The sequence below is a fragment of the Sus scrofa genome, chromosome 17, assembly GCF_000003025.6.
Source record: "Sus scrofa isolate TJ Tabasco breed Duroc chromosome 17, Sscrofa11.1, whole genome shotgun sequence".
In the NCBI taxonomy this organism is placed as follows: domain Eukaryota; kingdom Metazoa; phylum Chordata; class Mammalia; order Artiodactyla; family Suidae; genus Sus; species Sus scrofa.
Window position 1 is genome coordinate 37,827,825 of NC_010459.5, and position 26,859 is coordinate 37,854,683.

The 26,859-nt window shown below is 38.5% G+C and overlaps 1 long non-coding RNA gene across 4 annotated transcripts in view; it reads left to right on the forward strand.

Moving 5' to 3' along the window:
• ITCH overlaps positions 1 to 26,859 on the forward strand; it is a 108,851-nt gene that overhangs the window by 17,712 nt on the left and 64,280 nt on the right. For 3 of the 4 annotated variants that reach the window (XR_002340135.1, XR_002340136.1, XR_002340137.1), the window contains 7 exons: positions 3,910 to 4,000; positions 9,033 to 9,174; positions 9,497 to 9,621; positions 10,767 to 10,904; positions 14,027 to 14,072; positions 24,600 to 24,757; positions 26,315 to 26,504. This is a non-coding gene — a long non-coding RNA (itchy E3 ubiquitin protein ligase). The remainder of the gene's footprint in view (positions 1 to 3,909; positions 4,001 to 9,032; positions 9,175 to 9,496; positions 9,622 to 10,766; positions 10,905 to 14,026; positions 14,073 to 24,599; positions 24,758 to 26,314; positions 26,505 to 26,859) is intronic. The other variant, XR_002340138.1, reaches the window with a different exon arrangement.

Below are 26,859 nucleotides of genomic sequence, written 5' to 3' on the forward strand. Positions count from 1 at the left end.
ACTGGGTACAGAGTTCAAACCAGCAGATGAATGCTAAAAGTTAAATTCTGATGCCAGTTTCCTTAACTCTTATATACTATTGAACCTTGAAATTTTTACCTTCCTGTTTTTCTTTTTAAGATAATTGCCTCTTTGTGCATATGCTTAAGAATCCAGGCTGGATTCTCATTTGGCCGGAAAATGGGAAAGAACTTTAATGTGAGATTATTACATGATGTTTAGAGCCAAGATGTCATTGTTGTGGGGGATAGGGGCTGGTCCATATCTTACCTCCCTGTTAAGGTAACTTCACAGTAAATGAGAAAGTACCTTTTCTCTGTCATAAGCGTGTTTGAGTTCATTTCCTCCCCTTTTGTTGAAAAATTAAGTTATGGAAAAGAGTAGTTACCTTCTACCCCAACTCGGAAAACTCTTACCCCTCTGACAATACCTGTATCAACCCTTACACCAAGGTCAGCCCATTTGCTATCATTAGTGGAGAATGGGATCTAAACATTGCTCCTTAGTCTGTGTTACATTGGCCTTAGTGAACAGGAATTAACTTTTTTTTTTTTTTTAGGGCCACACTTGCGGCATGTGGAAGTTTCTAAGCTAGGGGTTGAATCAGAGCTACAGATGCTGGCCTGTACCACAGCCACAGCAATGCAGGGACCTATCCCCATCTGCTACCTACACCTCAGCTCATGGCAACACTGGATACTTAACCTATGAGTGAGGCCAGGGATCAAACCCGAATCCTCATGGATACTAGTTGGGTTCATTACCACTGAGCCATGACAGGAATGAAGGATACATATTTTAAAATAAGCCTGGAAATGTAGGAGTGGAATTCCTGTAGTGATGTAGCAGAAACAAATACGACTAGGAACCAAGAGGTTTCAGGTTCGATCCCTGGCCTTGCTCAGTGGGTTAAGAATCTGGTGTTGCCGTAACCTGTGGTGTAGGTTGCAGACTTGGCTCAGATCTGGCGTAGCTGTGGCTGTGGCCGGCTGCTGTAGCTCAGATTCACCCCCTCGCCTGGGAACCTCCATGTGCTGTGGGTGCATCCCTAAAAAGCAAAAATAAATACATAAATAAATAAATAAGGCTAGAAATGTAGTTTGCCCTGTTGTTTATGGGACAAGATGTTACTGAAATAATCTTGTGAAAAGTGTCTATGTCCACTTTTTTTTTCTTTTTGTTGCAATGGAGGCTTTATTTTTCATTATTATTATTAATTTTTTTTTTTTGCTTTTTTAGGGCTGCACCCACGGCGTATGGAAGTTCCCAGGCTAGGGGTCAAATCAGAGCTGCAGCTGCTGGCCTGCACCACAGCAACTAGGGATCTGAGCTGAATCTGCAACCTACACCATAGCTCATGGCAACAGTGCATACTTAACCCATTGAGCGAGGTCAGGAATCAAACTCACATCCTCATGTATACTAGTCAGGTTCATAACCTGCTGAGCCACAACTGGAACTCCTTCCACATTTTTCTTTAAACTGCCTTTCAGGAAGGTGTTAAGGTGCATTTTTATTGCTGGCAATGTTTTAAGCACCTTCTTTTTTACATTTGACATTTTGTTACATTTTTCTAGTGTGATACCAAACATTACTCAAATAAGTAAAAGTGTTAAGAATTAGTCTTATTAATATTTTTTGCTTTTTAGAGCCATACCTGAGGCACATGGAAGTTCCCAGGCTAGGGGTCCAGTCAGAGCTGCAGATTCTGGCCTCCACCCATAGTCATGTCATCACCAGATCCAACACTACACCATAGCTCACGGCAACACCAGATCCTTTTCCCACTGAGCAACGCCAGAGATTGAACCTGAAACCTCATGGTTCCAAGTTGGATTCGTTAACCACTGAACTATGATGGGAGCTCCTCCCAGGAGCTGTTGTGGTGTAGGCCGGTGGCTACAGCTCTGCTTAGACCCTTAGCCTGGGAACCTCCGTATGTCATGGGTGCGGCCCTAGAAAAAGACAAAAATAATAATAATAAATTTTATTGGAGTATAGTTGGTTTACAGCATTTTGTTAGTTTTAGGTGTGTGCAGAGTGCATCAGCCTTGGATATAGTCATATCCACTCTTTTTTAGATTCTTTTCCCTTCTATGTTACAGAATGTTGCGTAGAGTTCTCTGTGCTATACAGTAGACCTTTGTTAGTAATCTGTCTGTTCCATATATAGTAGCGTGTATATGTCAATCCCAAACTACCAATTTATTCCTTCCCCTCACATTTCCCCTTGGCTACCGTAAGTTTGACTTCAGGTTTGACTTCAAGATCTGTTAATATGTTTCTCTTCTGTAAATAAGTTTATTTGAACCTTTAAATGATATATGATATTTGTTTTTCTCTTATCTGACTTACTTCACTTAGTATGACAATCTGTAGGTAAGTCCATGTTGTTGCAAGTGGCATTATTTTATTTTATTTTATTTTTTTTTTGTCTTTTTGCTATTTCTTGGGCCACTCCCGCGGCATATGGAGGTTCCCAGGCTAGGGGTCTAATCGGAGCTGTAGCTGCCAAGCCTACGCCACAGCCACAGCAACGCGGGATCCGAGCTGCGTCTGCAACCTACACCACAGCTCACGGCAACGCCGGATCGTTAACCCACTGAGCAAGGGCAGGGACCGAACCCACAACCTCATGGTTCCTTGTCGGATGCGTTAACCACTGCGCCACGACGGGAACGCCAGTTTTTTTTTATGGCTGAGTAATATTCCATTGTATATATGTACCACATCTTTATCCTTTCCTCTCTGTCTGTGGACAGCTATGTCACGTCTATATCTTGGCTATTATAGATAATGCTGCAGTGAACATAGAGGTGCATGTATCTTTTCACATTATGGTTTTCTGTGGATCATTATGGTTTTGATTTGCATTTTCCATTTTTCTTTTCTTTTTTTCTTATTAGGGCTGCACCTGCAGCATATGGAAGTTCCCAGGCTAGGGGTCTAATCGGAGCTGTTGTTTCTGGCCTACGCCAGAGCCATGGCAATGCCGAATCCGAGCCTCATTTGCGACCTACACCACAGCTTATGGCAATGCCGGATCCTTAACCCCCTGATTGAGGCCAGGGATCGAACCTGCAACCTAATCGGATTCATTTCCCCTTTGCCATGATGGGAACTCCTGGAATGTCTTAGATACCTAAATGAAGTTGTTTAGAGTTCAGCAGTGAAATCTGGGATAGAATGTATAAAATTGGAACCGTTAGTATATAGATGATGTTTAAAGCTCTAACACTGGATGATATCCTTGAGGAAATGAGTATGGAAAGATGAGAGAAGAGGGAACCAAGAACAAAGTCCTAGGACACTCAATATAAGAGAGTAGAGAAAAGAGAAAGAATCGTCAAAGGAGTCTAAGAAAGATCAGTCAAGAGGTAGGTCATAAACCTAGAGAATGTGTATTGGGAACTCAAGGCAAGAAAGTAACTCATAGAAGGAATGATCAACTATGTCCGATTTTGCTAGTAAGTTAATGTAGGTTGAATGCTAGAATTGAAAATGGTACTTAGCAATGAGAAGGCCACTGGTTATGATATGGCCTTCAGTGGGACATGGAAATAGCCTGATTAGCACTATTTACATTTTTTTAAAATTTATTTTTATTTTTTGTCTTTTTAGGGCCACACCCACAGCATATGGAGAGGTTCCCAGGCTAGGGGTTGAATTGGAGCTGTAGCTACTGGCCTACACCACAGCCACAGCAATGCCAGATCCGAGCCGTGTCTGTGACCTACATCACAGCTCACAGCAACGCTGGATCCTTAACCCATTGAGTGAGGCTAGGGATCAAATCTGCACCCTCATGGATACTAGTCAGATTTGTTTCTGTTGAGCCACTATGGGAACTCTACGTATTTTTTAAGGGGGGATTTTTGTTGCTTACAGTGTCTTTTTTGTCCTGTTCAGGTTTGCTGTTTTGGTGGTGGTATGACTGACAGTCGATCACAGCTTGGTTCAATGGGTAGCCTGACCATGAAATCACAACTTCAGATTACTGGTATGTCTTAAAAAAATCTATTGCTTTACTTTTCCCCCACATAAGATTTAGAAAAAACCAAAAACTTAAGTCTTTATTGGCTGTTACATATCAGGTGCTAAATTAATAATTTGCTGAATAAATGAACAAAATGTTTGAATATGTTTCAGGATATTCTTGGGTATATTATAGGATTTGGGTTTGTTTTTTATCCATTAAACGTGCTTGGGCAGTTGCTATTGAATTTTTTGTTTTAGATTTTATTAGCTTTTGTTGAGAGATATTTCATGTACATACACTTTATCCATTTAGAGGTCAGTGATTGTTAGTACGTTCTCAGAGTTGTGCCGCCATCACCAGTCAATTTTAGAACATTTTCACCACTCCAGAAAGAAACCTCTGCCCCATGTTCTTCAACTACCCTCAGCCCTATTTATTGCTATCTCTATAGCTTTACCTATTGTCTCATATAAATAGAAACATAAAACGTTTGGCCTTTTGCCTCTGATTTTTTTTCACTTATCATAATAATGTTTTCAAGGTTCATCTGTGTTGTAGCATGTATTAGAATTTTTGTTGCCCAGTTCTATCCCATATGTGGACATATTTTATCCATTTATTAGTTGATGGATGTTTGAGTTGGTACCACTTTTTGGCTATTATGGATAATTATATGAACATTTGTGTGCAAGTGTTTATGAAGATGTATGTTTTCAGTTTTTTTGAGTTTATACCTAAGAGTAGAATCACTGGGTCATAGGTCATATAATATCCATGTTTAGCATTGTGAGGAATTCAAAATTATTTTTCAAATCATCCGCACCATTCTGTATTCCTACCAGTTATGTATGTATGAAGGTAACTGTTTTCTTTCTCTCTTTTTGCTTTTTAGGGCCGCACCCTTGGCATATAGAGGTTCCCGGCTAGGGGTCTAATCAGAGTTACGCTGCCAGCCTACGCCACAGCCACAGCAACATCAGGTCCGATCTGGATCTGTGACCTATACCACGGCTCCTGGCAACGCTGGATCCTTAACCTGCTGAGCGATGCCAGGGATCGAACCCGCAACCTCATGGTTATTAGTTGGATTCGTTTCCACTGTGCCATGACCAGAACTCCAGAACAATCAAATTCTTTAAACTTCTCATGTTACATACCTAATATACCTGCTTTTTATTTTTAAAAACTCAGTAAAATAATAAATGGAGATGAAGTCTCCATCCTCAGAAATAAATATTGTTATATTGCTTTAGATTTAGGTATATATACTTTTACACTTTTTTCTTTGCATAAATTGGCTATCTTACTTGCTATCATTATTGTCATAGTAAGAAAGACATTTAATAAATGCTTAAATACATCTCAAGGAGGTGTAATTCTTACCACTTTAAAGCTTTCAGTCTTGGATCTAAAAAATTCTGAGAATATACATGTATAGGCAAAAACATTTTAATAAATCAAACACTGAATAGTGGATAAAAGTTAAATATTTAGCAGATATATCATTAGATATGAGACAGCCAGAGAACATCAAGTAATAAACAGTGAAGTGCCAAGCTGAATAGAATCAAATGTCCTTCATCATTTTTTACTTCTTTGCTTTTGGTGCTACAAACCTCAGAACTGTTCTTGCACAGAACCTCTTAATTGACATTGTATTTTTTATTATGTTAATACAATGATGCTAGTCTCTTTTCTCAGCAATGTCAGATTCTCAGTGATTCTTTTTTTTTTTTTTTTTTTCTTTTTTTGCCTTTCCTAGGGCCGCACCCTCAGCATATGGAGCTTCCTAGGCTAGGGATCTAATCGGAGCTGTAGCTGCCAAGCCTACGCCAGAGCCACAGCAACGCAGGATCCGAGCTGCATCTGTAACCTACACCACAGCTCACAGCAATGCTGGATCCTTAACCCACTGAGCAAGGAACCTGCAACCTCATGTTTCCTAGTTGGATTCGTTAACCACTGAGCCACAACGGGAACTTGAGATTCTCAGTGATTCTACTTGTTTTTTGTAAGCTGCCTCAGCATCTTCTAAAATCAAGGAAGGCATAAATATACAAGTTTATTTTATTTTTATTTATTTTTTTGGCCATGGTGTACATAAGTTCCCTGGTGGTTCAATCCCTAGCCTAGGAACTTCCACATGGCTTGGGTATGGCTGGAACACCCCCACTCCCCATGCTGGCCGCCAAAAAAAACCCCGAAAATGTTGTTATAAAAGACTGATGTTTTTTAGGGCCAAACCCATATGGAAGTTTCCAGGCTAGGGGCTGAATTGGAGCTGCAGTTCCTGGCATATACCACAGCTCCCACAGCTCCCGGCGTCTCTGGATTCTCTGACCAAGGCCAGGCATTAAACCCACCTCCTCATGGATACTAGTCAGATTTGTTTCTGCTGCGCCACAACAGAAACTCCTCAAATTTGTTTCTTAAAATCTTTTTATCACATATACATAACACCCATCATGTGGAAGTTTCTGGGCCAGGGATCAAACCTGTGCCACAGCAGCAACTGGAGCCACTTTAGGGACAACCCTGAATCCTTAACTCATTGCGCCACTGCTGGATTTTAGTCCTGGTTCTGATCCTTAATGGTTGTGTGTCCATGTGCTTGCTCCATAGCTTTATTTGTCGAGTAAGGATTTTAATATCTTTGTCACATGGTTGTTCGGAGAACAATGTATATGATTTGGAAAACTCTACAACAGTGTATAAGTGCAGGGAAATATTTTCTTTCTCCGAATTCTTTATTTTTTTTCTCTCAGTAGAATTACTCGTATCTAATTTGATATCTTAATAGCAGTCAAAGCTTAAAAACTTTATAAGGCTGTTATTTATTTTACACTGTCTTCTTTCTTAACACTATCACTCTGATTTTCTTAAAATTTAAAAGGAACTGGAATGAATGATACTGTTTGGTGAAAGAGCATCGATGTATAATTGTAAAAATTTAATGTATGGTTAGAATATTGTGTTAGCATTATCAAAAGGCTTAAGAGTGGATCACATATTTAAAATTTTCTTTGCCTCTTTGTCATCTATGCTTCAAATCTGTGTGTCTCATCAGATTCTGCTGATATTTATTCTTGGATTTCTTGGATTATCTGTTCCTTATCTGTAATTACATGGCCTGGGTCCTTACCTTGGTTTTGGACATAGATCTGTCTGTCTTTCTCTCTCTTTTTCTTTCTCTCTCTCTGTCTCTTCCTGTCTGTCTCTTTCTTGCCTGCCACACCCATGGCATGCAAAAGTTCCTGGGTCAAGGAAGGAACCCTCACCCCAACATTGCCTGATCCTTAATCTCTAGGCCACCAGGAAACTCCCTACAAATTTCTTAGAATCGAAATTAGGTGAAAGCATTGATCTTCAGAACAGAAGGATCAGGAGTACCCATTCTGGCACAGTGGGTTAAGGATCCAATGTTGTCTCTGCACTGGCTCTGGTTACTGCTGAGGTACAGGCTCAATCCCTGGCCCAGGGCAGTGGGTTAAGGATCCGACATTGGAGTAACTGTGGCATGGGTCACAGCTATGGCTTGGATTCCATCACTTGCCTAGGAACTTGATATGCTGTGGGCAAGGCCAAAAATGAAAGCAAGGATTAGAAGAACATTAATAACATGAAATCATATGCAGTAGTTACTGTGTGTGTGTGCAACTGTAAAGCAAGGCAACTTCATGACTAATCATTTAATTCAATAGATGTATTAAATGTCTCTCAGGTTTAAATCACTAAGTACTATATGAGTTATAAAGACTGGTCATAACATTGCCATGAAGGGGATTACAGGGTGAGTTACGTAAAAATCAATAAACTAAAATAATGAAAGTTGTAGGAGCCATAGATAAATATGAAAATGCTGTGGAAGCATAGTGACGAGAACAATTTAATTTCTTAGGTTTAAGTAATCAGAAGGGCAGCCAAAAAAGAAAACAAAAGTTAAAATTTTATTGGATGAAAAGGAAGAGACAGAAGATCATTATGAGTAGAGAGGGTAGCACATATGAGGAGTGAAAGTGGCCTTATGAGGTACAGCAATGTACAAAGGGTGGTTTAGAATACCAGGGACCTTGGAGGAACTTGGTAGAAAGAGATTGTAAAGGTAGATTAGTAAACAATGTAAAATGTCCCAGAAGAATTTAATCTTCATTTTGTAAGCATTAGTGGATCATTGAAAAGTTTTGACTTAATCCCATCTGTTCTAATTCTAGTTGCTGTCAGTATTAGAGAAGTGAGAGCAAGAACACAATTGTTAAGAGGCCTTTTGGAGTAGCTGAGGTGACAGATGATACTGACATTTTTCTGGTTCTCTTTCTTTCGGTTTATTTATTTGTTTGCGTTTTAGGACTGCACCCGCGGCATATGGAGTTTCCCAGGCTAGGGGTCAAATTGGAGCTGTAGCCACCAGCCTACACCACAGCCACAGGGATTGAACCTGCGTCCTCCAGAATGCTAGTCAGCTTTGTTTCCGCTGAGCCACAATGGAACTCCTGGTTCTCTTTCTTTCAGTTTGTAGTTCTTTTGTTCTTTTAATTTACTACGGCAGTTTAAATTTTAGCAAGTAGACATTGATTTATTTTATAACAGCATAGTAATGAGAGTTTTATGCAATCTCAACTTTGAGATTTGAATACTTAAATGATTCCTCCTGTCCAGGCTTTACATTAGCCCTTGAATAAACTTTTAAATTCTGTTGAGCTTGTTTTTTTACATCTAGAAGTTAAGATGATAATACCCAGCTCACAGAATTGAGGGTTTCTTTTGTGTGTCTTTTTAGGGCCACACCTGCAACATATGGAAGTTCCCAGGCTAGATGTCGAATCAGAGCTGCAGCTGCTGGCCTACACCACAGCCACAGCAACACCAGATCCGAGCTGAGTCTGTGACCTACGCCATAGCTCACAGCAACGCTGGATCCTTAACCCCCTGGACAAAGCCAGGGATCTAACCTGCTTCCTCATGAATACTAGTCAGATATGTTTCTGCTGAGCCACAATGGGAACTCCTGTTTAACCTTTATGAAATTAAATATTTTCCCTTTTCTTTTACTTAGTCATTTCTGCAAAACTTAAAGAAAATAAAAAGAATTGGTTTGGACCAAGTCCTTATGTGGAAGTCACAGTAGATGGACAGTCAAAGAAAACAGAAAAATGCAACAATACGAACAGTCCCAAATGGAAGCAACCTCTCACAGTGTACGTTTGAAAGTATTTTTTTTTTTTTTTTAGTTAAAGTGTAATTGATTTATAGTGTTGTACCAATTTCTGCTGTATGAAAGTTTTTGGGGGTGGTGCGAGGGGAGCCGCACTTCGTGTGGCATATAGACGTTCCTAGGCTAGGGCTCAAATTGGAGCTGTAGCTGCCACCCTACGCCACAGCCACAGCAACGCTGGTTGTAAAGTAAAATATAAAGAGTGCGGTGAGAAGTTTCAATTGTAATTTGTTTAGGATCCCGTTGTGATATTTAATGAAAAAAAATTTTTATTTATTTATTTTTTAATCTTTTTTTACTTGTAGTATCGTCACCCCTGTGAGTAAATTACATTTTCGTGTGTGGAGTCACCAAACGCTGAAATCTGATGTTTTGTTGGGAACGGCTGCATTAGATATCTATGAAACATTGAAGTCAAATAATATGAAACGTATGTATGTAAAAATAATAGAAGTTATGCTCAGCTTTTGTTTTTCTTCAAGAAATTCATGTGCCAAACATGGAGAATGACTGTGTTCACTATTTGTTTTCAGGTTTCCTTGATAATAATATTAATAAGGACCTGAATCTTGAACTATTTAAAGCATTCTGAGTAAGCATAGATTGGCCAATATTTTGAATCCAATATTTAAAAAAAATTATTTAGTAGGAAAGATGTTTATTCTAATGCTTGATACTCAATTATGAAAAACTAAAAAAAATAAAGATGAAGGAGAAATGTAATCACTTCAGAAAGACAAATAGGGTTAATATTTTGATTTCCTTTTCAAATGCTTATTTTAAAATTTCCTTATTTTAGAATGCTGGGTTTTATTTATATGTGTATATCTATCTGTTTATACTGTAGATACATAAAAACTTGAAATATGGGCTTATTTTAATTAATATATTATTATTTCTTTTTTTGGCATATTCTGGGCCAGGGATCAAACCTGAGCCACAGCAACAACCCAAGCTGTAGTAGTGCCAGATCCTTAACCTGCTTCACCACAAGAGAACTCCAGATTCAATTTTTTTTTTTTTTTTTTCTTTTTAGGGCCACACCTGCTGCATATGGAGGTTCCAGACTAGGGGTCCAATCAGAGCTATAGCTGCCAGTCTATGCCACAGCCACAGCAACGCAGGATCCAAGCCATGTCTGTGACCTACACCACAGCTCACGGCAACGTCAGATCCTTGACCCACTGAGCAAGGCCAGGGATCAAACCTGAAACCTCATGGTTCCTAGTCAGATTCGTTTCTGCTGTGCCATGATGGGAACTCCTCTAGATTCATTCTTAAATCATATATTTTCACTGACTATAATTCAGACATCTATTACTGAGTAGTCTTGTGGCTGATTTTATGTAAGGAGAAAATGTATGTAAGTGGGATGATTGACCTGTTCAGTATTTTACATTGCAGGTATTAATCGTGTTTTTTTTAAAATGTTTTGATATCAAATGGACTGGAAGCTTGTGTGAAACCTGTTAAATTGTCTACACTGAAATGTAAATTTTTTCTGACATTGTTTTTAACTATTAAGATGACTTTTAAAAAAAAAAGTGACTTTTATGTAATTTTGTTCTCTTCCAGTTGAGGAAGTAGTTGTCACTTTACAGCTTGTAGGTGACAAAGAACCAACAGAAACGATAGGAGATTTGTCAGTTTGCCTTGATGGGCTACAGTTAGAGTCTGAAGTTGTTACTAATGGTGAAACTTCATGTTCAGAAAGTAAGTAATAACTTCTTACATAGTCTCTAATGATTCTTCTTACATTAGCCACTGTAGTATGTTGTAATTATTGCCATTTTTCACATTAAAGAAATTATTTCCTTTTTAAAAAGTGTTCATTTTCAGCTTTCCTTTTAGCACATTGTTTCTATGAAGAAAACAGTTTTCTATAAGTTGAAAAGCTAGCTAAATAAAAGCCACATCACTTGGCCCTCTGAGTGATGAACTGATTTATAAAGTATCCATTCTGTAAGGCCATCAATGGCTGTTAATATGGCATACTTGATGCCACATCTTCTCCAGTGCATGGGCAGATATACTTAGCTCTCTGTAGCAGTGTCTGATTGAGTTTTAACTTGACTCAGAACCTGCTTAGTACTGTACTAGAAAAACAAGTACAAGCTGAAATTGATCTGTTTCCTCTTCTGTTTTAATAGGCTACATTTATTGAGATGTCTTTGAGTTGTAATAATAACAGAAAAAATTATAATATACATATGCTGGTATATTTTGCAATTTATGATTTGCTAGTGTTTGTTAAAGGGAATAAATACAAGCTATAATTAAAAGAAGTTTGGAGTTCCTGTCGTGGCGCAATGGTTAACGAATCCGACTAGGAACCATGAGGTTGCAAGTTCGATCCCTGGCCTCGCTCAGTGGGTTAAGGATCTGGCATTGCCGTGAGCTGTGGTGTAGGTCGCAGACGTGGCTCGGATCCCACGTTGCTGTGGCTGTGGTGTAGGCCGGCAGCTACAGCTCCGATTAGACCCCTAGCCTGAGAACCTCCATGTGCCTCGGGAAGCGGCGCTAGAAAAGGCAAAAAGACAAAAAAAAAAAGTTTGAAGGCATTTGAGTTAGTGCCTGAACATCTAGAATGCTTACTAAAACAACTTCTCAGTGGATGTATTTCTTTCCCTTACTAATATGTTAATAAGTATATTTTCACGTGAAACATAGATTTAGTGGCCTCAAGACAAAGAGCAGATTGTTTCCTTGATTATTCTGACAGAGATCTTTTTGTTTACTTAGAAAGTCGTTATGAAACCTTTTGCATTTGTCAGGTGCTGCTGTACTTCTGTTTCTACTTTGGAAGACTTCCTACTTCCTCTTTACCTAATGACCTTTTTCAATAGCAGGGCCTTCAAGATAGTCCTGTTGTAACTTCCAGATTGGTTCTTTGGGGTTAATGAGAGTGAAGAGAAACTTCTGAATTGGTCACACTGTTTCAGAATTGACACATTCACTTTGATAGAACTCTGTAATAGTTACATTTTTAAATAAATTGGAATTCTAGAAGATAATATAAGTTAAATTACATTGTTAAACTGCCCGGAACTCCGGTATTTATAGTTTCCTAAATCCTTTTTTCTATAAATTGAGACTACTACTTCTGCAGAATATTTAATAATTAGCAGAAGTAAAGCATGTTAGTCTCCCCCCCCCTTTTCCCCTGCTGCACCAGTGGCATATGGGAAGTTCTCAGGCCTGGGATAAAATCTGAGCTGTATCTGTGACCTATGCCACAGCCATGGCAATTTTTTAACCCACTGTGCCAGGCTAGGGATCGAAACAACAGTGCCACAGAGACAAACCAAATCATTAACCCACTGTGCCACGGCAGAAAGTCTGCATGTCAGTCTTTATATTTCAGAGTAGAATCTAATCTGCGCATTTATACTTATGAATTTGCTGTTTATTTCCTACAGAAGTGGACTTTTTTTTTTTTGCCGTTTCTTGGTCCACTCCTGAGGCATATGGAGGTTCCCAGGCTAAGGGTCTAATCGGAGCTATAGCCACCGGCCCATGCCAGAGCCACAGCAACGCGGGATCCGAGCCGCGTCTGCAACCTACACCACAGCTCACGGCCATGCCTGGTCCTTAACCCACTGAGCAAGCCAGGGATCAAACCCGCAACCTCATGGTTCCTAGTCGGATTCGTTAACCACTGCGCCACTACGGGAACTCCAGAAGTGGACATTTTTGTGTCACCAGTTTTCCACTAAAGTAGGAAATAATTGATGGAATATAACCTGCTTCTTTGAAGTAAAAAGAGGCTTTAATTGGGAAGTCTTAGTGGATTTTGGTTGGAGTTGCCAGATAACAGTAGCTGCCATTTTTTGAATGTTTATCATGTGCTAGGCACTATGGTGTGTTTATATAAGTATTCACCTGACCATCACAATTTTGGAAGGCATTACCTGCATTTTGCACATAAAGGAAAGTGAGGCTCTGGAGTTTAAATAGTATGTCCAGCATCACACCAATAATTATGAATCAGAGTCAAGATTGAAACACAAATATTTATTGGTTTCCTTTTTTTTTTTTTCTCCACACTTAGGAACTTTAGGAGTTCTTGTTGTAGTTCAGTGGTAACAATCTCGAGTAGTATTCGTGAGGATGTGGGTTTGATCCCTGGTCTTGCTCAGTGGGTTAAGGATCCAGTGTTGCCATGAGCTTTGGTGTAGGTTGTAGATGGAACTTGGATCTGGTATTGCTGTGGCTGTGGCATAGGCTGGCAGCTATAGCTCTGAATTGACCCCTAGCCTGGGAACCTCCATTTGCCACAGGTATGGCCCTAAAAAGACAAAAGGAAAAAAAAAAGTATGAACATTGTGGCACTCATTTTGGCTACTTTGAGACCCATTTCTGCCTTTCCTATTCTTGAAGCTGTTTTCAGTTCCCTTCCAAAAGAGATTTTACTGGTTTTTCTGTTTTCAAAATCTGTTTTTTTCTTTGTCTTATTGGTAATTGCCACTTTTAGGGGGTGGTAGTTGGAATACAGATATAGCTAAAATTGGATTAGAATCAAGCAAACATGTATTTCAAAGAAGGCAGAAGTAGCAGTAGCACATGAGCAATATACCTTGACTCATTAACATCTCTTATAATAATCACTTGCATACACACACAGAATAATCATTTACACAAAATTTTGGTAAAACTTCTTAATCACATGAACATTTATCACATTTTCATTTTAAATGTGTTGGCCTTTAACTGTTACAGTATGTTCTTTACTAGAAACATTTAATGAAAAGTTTTGTTTACATAGCATGTTTAGAAAGATGGTGAAAACCACTTTTTGAAACTCATTTTCTGTCTAAATTTTATCGATTTTAAAGGTGCTTCGCAGAATGATGATGGCTCCAGACCCAAGGATGAAACAAGGTAAGTGTTCACTTACCACATACCACAGAATGAAAGAAACAACAAGGGGGGATGAATAAGTTTTATTTTAGTCGAAACTTTAATTCATATTGATAAAGGAATAAATGAGCATCAAAAATTTGGGGGCTCAAGGTAAGAAGGAAATATTTATGGTATATTCAGTACTCTTAGGTTATGTGACTGTAATTCTCTAGAGTAAACTAGAGGTACTCAGATGTTAATACTTCAGCTTACAGAAAGTGAGTATGTTGGCACTTTTCAAAGGTAGGGAAGTTCTGTGTCCCAGAGTCATTACTGGGATGTGTTCTTTTCTACAAAAGCTGGACTGTAATTTTTGGTTGTATGTGAAGATCACTATTAGCTGTGCTGTCTTCGGATCTTCATTAGAAGGGACAGAGATTTGTACCAGCTGTTTGCTCTTAACCTATATCCAGCATTTTAATGAGTCCGTCTGCTATGCAACTCTAGGACCTAAAAAATGTTGAATGAATCGTGTTGTGTTAACTCAGTTAACAAATTTGAAGTATTTATTGGTTATCCTGGAAACTGGGAATCGGAGATAAAATTAGGAAATAAGCTGATCCTGGTCTTGAAGCAGTAAGTGACATGTTTTAAGAAGAGAGTTACAAATCCTGTTGGATTCTTCTCCCCCCACCCCAAACCAATTAAGTGGTGGATATAGGATGAACCACAGAAGGAAAAATCAGAAGAGGAAAAGACCAGTGTCATAGGACATAAGGGAAAATATCCAGAAAGATAGGGTATTATAGTTTCAGATGCTGCAGGGGAGGATAGGTGGAGCAAGTAGGCCAGAATGTCGATGGTGGTTGTAGAAAAGTTGTTAGGCACATGGGAGTCCATGTACTTTGATGATGTATGAAAAACTCATCAAGATCTTTAGGAAAATCAGAATTTATAAAGCTACTGTTTAACCTAATAGAAATCTACCTTCACAGTCATTCCTGTGATAAATAGTAATTTAAGAAGTAGAATATTTAGTTAATTTCTTGCCCAGAAAAATAACTGTAACTTCTTATTGTGATTTAAAAGCAGTAGAAAAGAAAAGTTGTTTTTTTTTTTTTTTTTTGCTGTATAGGGCCACACCCGTGGCATATGGAGATTTCCAGGCTAGAGGTCTAATCAGAGCTACAGCTACCAGCCTGTGCCACAGTCACAGCAATGCCAGATATAAGCTGTGTCTGAAACCTATACCACAGTGTATGGCAACACCGGATCCTTAACCCACTGAGCGAGGCCAGGGATTGAACCCACAGTGGATTCATTTCCACTGTGCCCAACGGGAACTCCTAGGAAAGGTTTTAAAGCTGTCTCTAAAGACTGGAAGACAACCTATGCCTCTTGTGTTTCTCTTTAGTATGTTTCATAGATTTTTTTTTTTTTTTTGGCTGCAACCTCAGTATGTGGAAGTTCTTTGTGGCAGTGATGACACTGGATCCTTAACCTGCTAGGCCACAAGGAAACTCCTTTAATAGATTTTTTTTGTTTGTTTCTTTGTTTTTTTGTGGCCTCACGCATGGCATATGGAGGTTCCCAGGCTAGTTCCTTTAGTTTCCTTTCCCTCGTGTCATGTCTGTATGTTTCTCAGTGTTGTCTTCCATCATTTTATGAATTACCCAAGATGATTGGTGCCTGGCATACAGGATTTTTTTGTTGGTTGTGCCTTCTTGACTGTTAATCTTTAATTTGTATGTTATGACCATATGGTCTTATCAGCATCTTTGTTCTATAGCATTTTTTTGCGTTCTTTTTTTTTAAATGCTTTTTTTTTTTTCCATTACAGCTGTTCTGTTAATTTTCTACGGTATAGCAAAGTGACTCAATCATATATATATATATGTGTGTGTGTGTGTATATATATATTCTTTTTCTCACATTATCCTCCATCATGTTCTATCACAAGTGTCTAGATATAGTTCCCTGTGCTGTACAGTAGGATCTCATTGCTTATCTACTCCATATATAATGGTTTGCATCTATTAACCCCAGACTCCCAGTCCATCTCACTCCCTCCCCCTCGCCAACCACAAGTCTGTTCTCTAAGTCCATGATTTTCTTTTCTGTGAAAAGTTTCATTTGTGCCGTATATTAGATTCCAGATATAAGTGATATCATATGGTGTTTTCTTTTCCTTTTTTTTTTTTTTTTTTGTTGTCTTTTTGCCATTTTTAGGGCTACTCCCGAGGCATATGGAGGTTCCAGGCTAGGGGTCGAATCAGAGCTGTAGCTGCGGGCCTACTCCAGCGTCACAGCAACGCAGGATCCGAGCTGCGTCTGCAACCTATACCACACCTCACGGCAATGCCGGACCCTTAACCCATTGAGCAAGGCCAGGGATCGAACTTGCAATCTCATGGTTCCTAGTCAGATTCATTTTAAACTACTGAGCCATGACGGGAACTCCCATATGGTATTTTCTTTCTCTTTCTGGTTTACTCTGTATGAGAATCTCTAGTTCCATCCATGTTGCTGCAAATGGCATCATTTTGTTCTTTTTTTATGGCTGAGTAGCATTCCATTGTGTACATATATACTACATCTTGTTAATGCATTCATCTGTCGGTGGACATTTAGGTTGTTTCCATGTCTTGACTATTGTGAATAGTGCTGCAGTGAATATATGATTGCATAGCGTTCTTTATCTTGTCCCTAACTGTCTGAGCTTATGAGCAGATCAAATACATATATGTATGATGATAAGCCTAGGTTTGTAAGACTGAAGCAGAACAAAGCTATACTAACAGTTAATTCACTTTTCAAATATAACGGTGGTGTTTAGTTCACACTGAAAATTCTATATAGTATATAGGTTTCCATATTGGCTTTCAAAATCCATTTCAGGTTTTTAGCTACATACCCACTCATTAAAGAAACTGAAACCATCAGTTCTATTTTAGTATCACCATGTTTCTGAGACTTTACATTAGAATCACCTAGAGAACTTGTTCAACCACAGATTGCTCATTTTTTTTCCCCTGTTCCCAAATCCTTGCATCTAGGGTGGGGCCCAAGATTTGCATTTCTCACAAGCTTCCGGGTGATACTGGTAGATGAGCTCTTACACTTTGAGAATCACTGTTTGTTAGACATACAGTTATTTCTTAGATTACAACAAACTATTACAGAAAATCTCTTCAGATATATAACAAAATCTAATTTTTTCAATTCAGGCTTTCACAATTTTCCAGAAATGTCATCACTACATCTTTTTTTTTTTTTTTTTTTCCGTCTTTTTGTCTTTTCCAGGGCCATTCCCGTGGCATATGGAGGTTCCCAGGCTAGGGGTCTAATCGGAGCTGTAGCTGCCAAGCCTACGCCAGAGCCACAGCAACACAGGATCCGAGCTGTGTCTGTAACCTGCACCACAGCTCACAGCAATGCTGGATCCTTAACCCACTGAGCAAGGCCAGGGATCAAACTCGCAACCTCATGGTTCCTAGTCGGAATCGTTAACCACTGCGCCACCAAGGGAACTCCATCACTGCATCTTAATTTTATCTTCTTTTAGTACAGACTTCTTTGAATCTTGTTTCTTTTTTGAACTCTTTAGTTTTGCTTATTAGAAAATGATAGGTTATTTTTAAAATGTGAAATAGTGTATATAAAATGTTTGAAAAATTCATGGAAGAAATGGCATTTGACCAGAGACTATAAAACATAGTTATAATTTCCATATGTATATCTTGAGGGAATTGTAGGAAGGAGTTTTAGGTGAAAAGAAGGAATATAGTCATGGAGGTGGAGGAGAACATAGGAGGGAGTTTTATTGGAAATCTTCTCTGGCTGAAAATGAGTGAATGGAAGTAGGAAGTGGTAGGTGGTGAATTTGAGAGTAGAATCAATCAATATTTATTTATTCTTACTCTGTTTCTGGCAGTATGATGAACATGTTTCCTATTTTTTATTTTTTTTTAATTTTTATTTTTAGAGCTGCACCCTCAGCATATGGAAGTTCCCAGGATTGGGGGTTGAAGTTAACCAGAGCTACTGCAGTGACAACATTGGATCCTTGATATTAAACCACATGGGAACTCCAAAAATCAATTTTGAAATCAACCTGGAATCTAGTCTGATTTTGGGAAGAGCCAGAACTCTAACCTGATACTTCTTTTTCCATACAGCCAGTTTTCCCTGGCATGATTAGGCTAAAACCTCATTCTCTTTCTGTAGTACTTAACAATGTTAAATACCCTATCTTTTAAAAATATTTCTCTCTCTCTTTTTTTTTTTTTTTGTCTTTTTGCTATTTCTTTGGGCCGCTCCCGCGGCATATGGAGGTTCCCAGGCTAGGGGTCAAATCGGAGCTGTAGCCCCTGGCCTACACCAGAGTCACAGCAACGCGGGATCCAAGCTGCGTCTGCAACCTACACCACAGCTCACGGCAACGCCAGATCGTTAACCCACTGAGCAAGGGCAGGGACCGAACCCGCAACCTCATGGTTCCTAGTCGGATTCGTTAACCACTGCGCCACGACGGGAACTCCCAACATTTCTCTCTCAATATCTGTGACACTGCTTTTCTAATCTTACACTCCCATATATCCTTCAGTTTGTCCTTTTCCTCCTCTTCACTAAATATAGGCACTTGTGGTCCTGTTCTTGTCTTTCTTTTCTTTCTCTGTGAATTCTGCCCCCCCACCCCCAGGGTCTCAAATTCCATGATTCCAAAGATAATATCTAAAATAATTTGAAATCAGAAATTGTTTCATTGTCATCCACTGGTACCAATAAATGTAGATCTGGAATAACTGCACTCCCAAAGCTAGTCTTCTAGTTCTGTGGATGACACTGCTACCCTCCCAGGCAGTCTGACTTTTCTTCTCTTATGTGTCTCTTGACACTCAATGCCTAAGTCCCACTGATTTCACTTCCACATTCTCTTTCTACTCTTCTGCACTGCTCCAGTTGTAACCTTCACTGTCTTTCAGTGGATGACTATAATAAGTTCCCAAAAAGGTCTTCTTACCTTCACCACCACCACCATATAATCCAAACTATACTTGACCATCAAATAATTTTTCATATGGAGTTTTGGCCATATCAATGTCCCTGTTCAGATATTTTGAAAGACATTTCTCTCTATCAAAAAATATATATGCCTACACTTGCAAACAAAGTCTCCATGTGACTCTAGCTTGTGCAATGAAAACATTTATTCAACAATAAGCACTTACATGGAGAAAAAAAAGCATTCCACTTTAGGCAAAGTAAAACAATGATTATGAATTCAGGCTCCGAAGGTAAGGTAGTCCCAGGTGCAGCTATGCCACTTATGCTATTAATTCAGGCAAGTTCCTTTCCTTTTCCAAGTTTTGTTTTTCTCATCACTTGCAAAAATGATACCTACCTATCCCATAGAGATATTTAAAGATTAACTGAAATAACAGGAACCAGAAGTTCCTGTTGTGGCTCAGCAGAAACAAACCCAACTAGTATCCATGAGGACACGGGTTCGACCCCTGGCTTTGCACAAAGGGTTAAAGGATCCAGTAGTGCCATGAGCTGTGGTGTAGGTCACAGGAGAGGCTCAGGTCTGGCATTGCTGTGGTTGTGGTATAGGCTGGCAGCCTAGGAACTTCTCCATGCCCTGAGTGTGGCCAAAGAAATTAGTTTTTAAAAATGAAACTATAAAACTGTTAGAACAAAATATTTCTAAATACATTTAATTATATAGAAATGGAAAAACCTTGTGTTTTCAGAAATATAAAATTTAAAACAAATGACATTTAACTAATGATGATAAATAATTTATCATCATTAAATGATACAAATTAATGTCTTCATATTATAAAGTAATAAGGAAAAACTATTCTTTTATAATAGAAAAATATACAAAAGACATAGACATATATATAGTCGTGCATGGAAGAAGAAACTCAGATGCCCTATAAGTACTGTTGAACATTAACATTTTTACTTACTAAATTGGCAGACTTCAAAATACATAAGTACTTTATGGTGAAATGGGATTTGTTTGTTTGTTTGTACCTGTAGCACACAGGCTAGGATCAGTTGTTGATGTGGCTATAGGTGTCTGCAGCTTTATTTCCACTTTGATCCCTAGCCCAGGAATTTCCATATGTCACAGGTGCAGTCCTAAAATAGTAATATATATATATATATATATATTTTTTTTTTTTTTTTCTTAAATTAGCAGTTGGTATTTCAGCCTTCAAAATACTTGCATACATGACCCAGCTATTTTGTTCAGGCAGTCTACCCGGAGGAAATAGAAAATGTCACCCCTCTTTCCTGAAAAAAGATTGTTATGCTATGTCCACATGATCAAGTATTCAGCAGTCATTAGAAATATTTTTGGGAGTTCCCGTTGTGGCTCAGTGGTTATCGAACCCAACTAGTAACCATGAGGTTGCGGTTTCGATCTCTGGCCTTGCTGTGAGCTATGGTTTAGGTTGCACATGGGGCTCAAATCCCGTGTTGCTTTGGCTATGGAGTAGGCTGGCGGCTACAGCTCCAATTGGACCCCTAGCCTGGGAACTTCCATATGCTACAGCTGTGGCCCTAAAAAGACAATAGACAACAAAACAAAACCCAGAAATGTTTTTGGATAATTTTGGTGAAATGCCCAGTTTGTAATGAATGATAAAACAAAAATTCAATCCAGGATATGAAAACTGTATGATCACATACATTGTATAAATATAGTCAGTCATAGCCAATGAAAAAGGACAGATAAGAGGTGCTTTGATTTCTTAATGGTAATAATCTCTAGAATATAGATTTGATGGTAATTTTTATTTTATAATTAGGATTTTTAATTTCGATTTTTAATTAAAAGTTAAAATGGAATAAATGTATTAATTGCATAAATGTAAAAAATTATGTGTAGGAAAGGAGAATGAGAGAACAGCTTGAGCAATTAATATAGAAATTTTTTTTTAAATTTTAATTTATTTATTTTGGCCGTGCTCACACCATGTTGGTAGTTCCTGGGCCAGGGATTGAACCTGTGCCACGGGAGAAACCAGAGGCACAGCCAGATCTTTAACCTGTTGCATTACAAGAGATCTAGGGAAGTTTTTTTGTTTTTGACTTCTTCTGTGGCTTGTGCAAGTTCATATGTGGGGGATCAAACTTGTATCACAACTATAACCAGAGCCATGGCAGGGACAATACCGAATCCTTAATCCACTGAGCCACAAGGGATTTCTCTGGAAGTGTTCAGTTATATTTGTGGCTGAGAGGAATAATCTAGAAGGAAGATGATGGAAGAGACAAGAAAGGTGTTAAATGTTGGTGAAAAGTCTTACGGAATATGTTAAGGACACACAGATAAGCCTTGAAAAAGCGAAGATCGATTTTTTTCCGCAGAAATGGGAAATGGAGATGTTTAGTCACACAGAGAAATTTTAAAGTGGAAAAGAATGTTCAAGAATAGCTGAAAATCATCATTTTAGAGAAGAGGAGGATTCAGGGTCATCTACAAATTGGGATTAGGTATTTGAGGAGATAGAAAAAGTCTTAAGAAAGAGCAATGGGAACATGGCCAGGAATAGATGTAGTAAATGATTTTGTAGCTCAGTTGAAGTTGTCGAATAATGTAAACTGAAGTCCATGTTGCCTCAGTTATTCTGAAGTGATCAAGCTTTAGGAACTGAAGTTTGTTAGAATAAAAAGATTATAAACTGAAGAAGCACAAATATTAACTTTTTCTGTCTTTTGCTTGTGTCTTTATAATTGTACAGGACCTAGTAAAAGCCCTTTGTCCCATGAAATTGCTATTAAAATATTTAAATTACTATTAAATTTTTAAAGTTACTATTAAAATTTTAAATTATTAAAAATTAAAAATTACTATTAAAATTTTTTGCTGTTAATTTTAACACTAGTACACCAATCCCATTGAACCTGTGGTAGAGGTTTTCATAGTCATCTGTCATTTCTAATTATTTCTCTTTTGGGGAACTTGAGCTTTGACTTTTTTTTTTTTTAATTACAAACAGGAAAAAATAATACCCATTTTGGTACCCCAAAAAAGAATTTTTGTCTTGTGATTCATTGAAAATGAAAACCTCAGGACTTTTCCTTACTTCTCTCAGTGGAAAATTAGTCAGGATTTTTGCAGAACTATTTGCCCTTTAATATGATACTTTACCTAGTTTATTTACTAATAAGCATCTAATTTCTCAGCTGGAACATTCTCCAGCATTACTTGCTGACCTCAGAGAACGGTAGTGGGGAAAGTAAATGAAAGACTAGTTTTAGTATCAAAAGGTTGCTTGGGGGTGGGGAAGTGTTGGGCAATAGTGAATTAAAGGTGTAGCCTGTGATAGAGCCCTAATGAGACCTGAAGGGAACTGAGGGACTGTGAAGATAGAGGGGGTTAAAGGTCGTGGAGACTGAATTAAAGATAAAGTAGTAGGGGGCACAGCAGAAACAAATCTTGACTAGTATCCATGAGGATGTGGGTTCGATCCATGGCCTTGTTCAGTGGGGTTGGGGATCTGGTGTTGCCCTGAGCTGTGGTGTAGCTTGAAGACAGGGCTTGAATCCTGTGTTGCTGTGGGCTGTGGTGCAGGCCAGCAGCTATAGCTGCATGTTAAAATCTTAAATCTAATGTTTAAGATTCTAACCTTAAACACAAGACAACATCTTTAGAATCAGTTTCTGCTGTGCCTTTCCTTACCATAGCAGATTTACAACATGCCCTGAATGGTCTGTCTCCATAAATCTCTAAAACTCCAATAGCAGTAGGTGGGTAATTTAGTATGAACCTTCTAGCAGAGAAGGTTTTAAGGAATCATTTACTCTAGGTCAGTGCACTTGTGAGGCGTAGAGACATTAAATAACTTTTCTTTGGTTACATAACTTGTCAATTGGAGAGTAGGGCTAGAAACCGTAGTTTCCCATTTTTGGTCCATTCTACCAATTATTTGTCTTTTTAAAAGCATCAAGTACCTTTCTTTTAAATTAGTCACCTCTTGAAAGAGTATATAGAGGCAGTACCCAGGATGTCAGAGGCATACAACTCCAAACAAACAAGTATATGACTCAACATCTAGGGGAAGGAGAGTGGTGTCAAAGCTCACTCTTGCTTGCTACATTCGGTTTATATTCTGGGATTGCTTGGTCTTTACTGCAGTCAGTCTTGCTGTGCCTGGTTAGAGCTGACTGCCTATTACTGAGCATTTCCATTTATAAGCATTTGAGGAACCCCCAGAGCAGTACTTGTTATACCCTGCTGTTCACACAGGTCATCTGGATATCTTGTTAAAATGCTGTCTCTGTTATAGTGCACTGGGAGTTGAGTCAAAGATTGTGCATTTCTAACAAGCTCCTATGTATTGTGCTTGTTTCTGGTCCAAATACTATATTTTGAGTAGAAAATGCCCAAAGACTTCTGGGAAACATAGCATGAAAGTCATTTAAAGAGTTCTTTTGTGGCACAGTGGGTTAAAGGATCCAGTGTTGTCACTGCAGCAGTCTGGGTCTCTGCTGTGGCATGGGGTTGATCCCTGGCCCAGGGACTTCCACATGCTGTGGATCTGTCTCCCCCCATGGGGGGGGGATTTAATAGGTTATTAGCTCTATTTTAGTTTCTTGAATCTATTAGATTTTATTCGGACCTGTTGTGAGATCCAGGAGTATACAGTAATAATGTGTAGTGGTTCCAGGTCGTACATATCAGAGCTTTAGCTGAAGCACATCCAGACCTGTTAACTCATGCTCTACTTTCTAGTCAACAGCTAGCCTCCCTAGGGAAAGGAATCAATTGTGTATAACTGACAGTACTAGCCTGACATTCCTCTTAGTTGTTCTCCCCCCTTTCTTCCCTCCAATTGATATCAAATTGCTTTGAAGAAATGAGAGTGCCTTTAAAAAAGTCTGTGAGTACCTCTCTTCTAGATCACCAACTTTGAATATTTTATATACTATTTGCTGGAAGGGGGTAGAGTACTTTTTCTCGTGCTATGAAAATCAGCCCTATCCCACACCTAAATAATATTATGAACTGATGTAAACCAAGGAAATAATGATTAAGTTATCTATTCTTGTGATAAAATGGTGTTCTTTTTAAATTCATTTGAAAAATTTTTTTTTTTTTTTGTCTTTTTCTAGGGCTGCTCCCGCAGCATATGGAGGTTCCCAGGCTAGGGGTCTAATTGGAGCTGTAGCCGCCGGCCTGCGTCACAGCAAGGTGGGATCCAAGCTGTGTTTACAACCTACACCATAGCTCATGCCAAGGCTTCATCCTTAACCCATTAAGCGAGGCCAGGGATAGAACCCACCAACCTCATGGCTGCTAGTTGGACTTGTTTCTCTTGCGCCATGACAGGAACCCCGTATTCCTAACCAGCATACCTAGTAATTCGGAATGGTCCCAAGTATTTCTTTGCCCTTGTTTAAACCCTCTCTGTTTCTCAGTGGGCTCTGAGAAATTAATTAGGTGGCTTTCTCAGGCTCCTAGAACTTTAAGTTTTGGTCTTCCTTCTGGTTTTTTGTTAAATTGATAGAGCATTCTTTTTCTCTTGCTTTCTTCTTACCCAGAGTGAACACAAATGGATCAGATGACCTTGAGGATGCAGGGTCTAGCGACAGTAGGAGGGTCAATGGGAATAATTCTCCTTCACTCTCAAATGGCGGTTTTAAACCTTCTAGGCCTCCAAGACCTTCACGACCACCTCCACCTACCCCACGTAGACCAGGTGTGTATTCCAGCCATACACTAGGGATGTAGCTCTTAGTACTGTGATTGTAAATAATATTCTCTCTGGGATTTGATTATCAGGTAAGTGTTAGGAGACCCTTTTAGGTTAGTTTTCTAGCTGTATTTTTACAGTTAAGATTTTGGCCAAGAAGAATGATCTTTCTGTAATAATCAAGATGTGCTTTCTGTAATAATCAAGTAATCAAAAATCTAAGTTTTTCTGCCCAGAGTGGCAGAAAAGTTATTGAGGCAGGTGCTCTACTGAGAATGAAAATCACATGTGTGCTATATAAAAGTATAGGGAGTACAGATAAGATTACAACTTTTTTCAGGGTTTGCAACATAAGCATTTCATAGTCAAGGATCTGGCTGCTTATTCTCATTATATCCTTTAAAAAGCCAGTCAATAAATGGCAAGTAACCCAACAATGCTAAATGATATTCAGATATTGAAGCAAAAATTATATAAGTAAACATTTTTCATGTAATAAAAATGTAGACATCTCTAATTAGAATATTTAATGTTCTGATTAACGAGAATAAATCCTTAATTCTTTTTTTTTTAACTTCCATGTGTTAGTATGTGGACAGGAAATATAAAATAATTCAAGTAGTATTAGAAAAGCAAATTGTCCACAAATGATTTTATTTAATGACTTGTTTATTAAATTATAGTTGATTTACAGTGTTCCTTCAATTTCTGCTATACACCAAAGTGATCCAGTCGTACATATATATATATATATATATATATATATTTTTTTTTTTTTTTTTTTTTTTTAAATACTGAGTTCCATCATGTTCTAACCCAAGAGGTTGGACATAGTTCCCCATGCTATATAGTAGGACCCATTGCTTACCATTCCATATGTAATAGTTTGCATCTGCCAACCCCAAACTCCTCATCTATCCCACTCCTTCCCCCTTCCCCTAGTCACTTTGTGTTTAGTTATACATCTTGCCCTTTTTTCTGTAGATTATCACGTTAACAGTATATTCCAAGTCCTTAAGTTTATGTATTACTTTGTCATAATATTGATGACTTCCTCCAGGAATTGTTTTGTCAACAAGTATTTCCTGAAGCTATAATATGTAATTAAGCAATAATATCCCTATAGTTACATAAGTTATGTATCACTATATATAATAGTTATTATCAGTCAAATCTTCCATATTATAGGTAACAATAGTTGGTCAGATATCTGTAGGGTTTCAGACCTGTTTTAAGAGTATGAAAAATTACTAAATGAACCTATACCAAGGGACATGAACACTTTTCTAAAAGTTTATTTCCTTTGGCATCAGGAAATGAGAATCTGTACGTGCTTCAAAATTATAATGAAACACAGGGTAGACAGGATCTAAAAAGTGGTAAACAGGCTTACTAGGTGGGACCATTGGCTATCTCCTATTATTTATCTTTTTTAAGTGATTTTTACTGGCATATCCATACTTTAAGTTGTGTATTTGTCAGCTACCTTTTTATTTTTTAAGTCAATATTCTATCCTAAATTTAGATTTCTGAAAATTTTTCTGTTTTTCTCAAATTTTAAAGCATCTGTCAATGGCTCACCTTCTGCCACTTCTGAAAGTGATGGCTCTAGTACAGGCTCTCTGCCACCAACGAATACAAATTCAAATACATCTGAAGGAGCAACATCTGGATTAATAATTCCTCTTACTATTTCTGGAGGCTCAGGCCCTAGGCCATTAAATCCTGTACCTCAAGCTCCCCTTCCACCTGGGTGAGTAATTGTTTTTGTTAACATTTGTTTTCTGGAGTTCCCATTATAGCTCAGTGGTAACAAGCCTGACTAGTATCTGTAAGGGTGCCAGTTCAATCTCTGGCCCAGATCAGTGGGTTAAGGATCTGGTGTTGCTGTTGAGCTGTGGTATAGGTCACAGATGTGTTTTGAATCTGGCATTGCTGTGGCTGTGGTATAGGCTGGCAGCTGTAGCTCCAATTCAGCCCCTAGCCAGGGGACTTCCATATGCCACAGGTGCGGCCCTAAAAATGAAACAAAACCAAAAACATTTGTATTCTTCATTTTTATTTTTGGTTGCACTCGTGTCATACGTAAGTTTCAGGGCCGGTAGTCG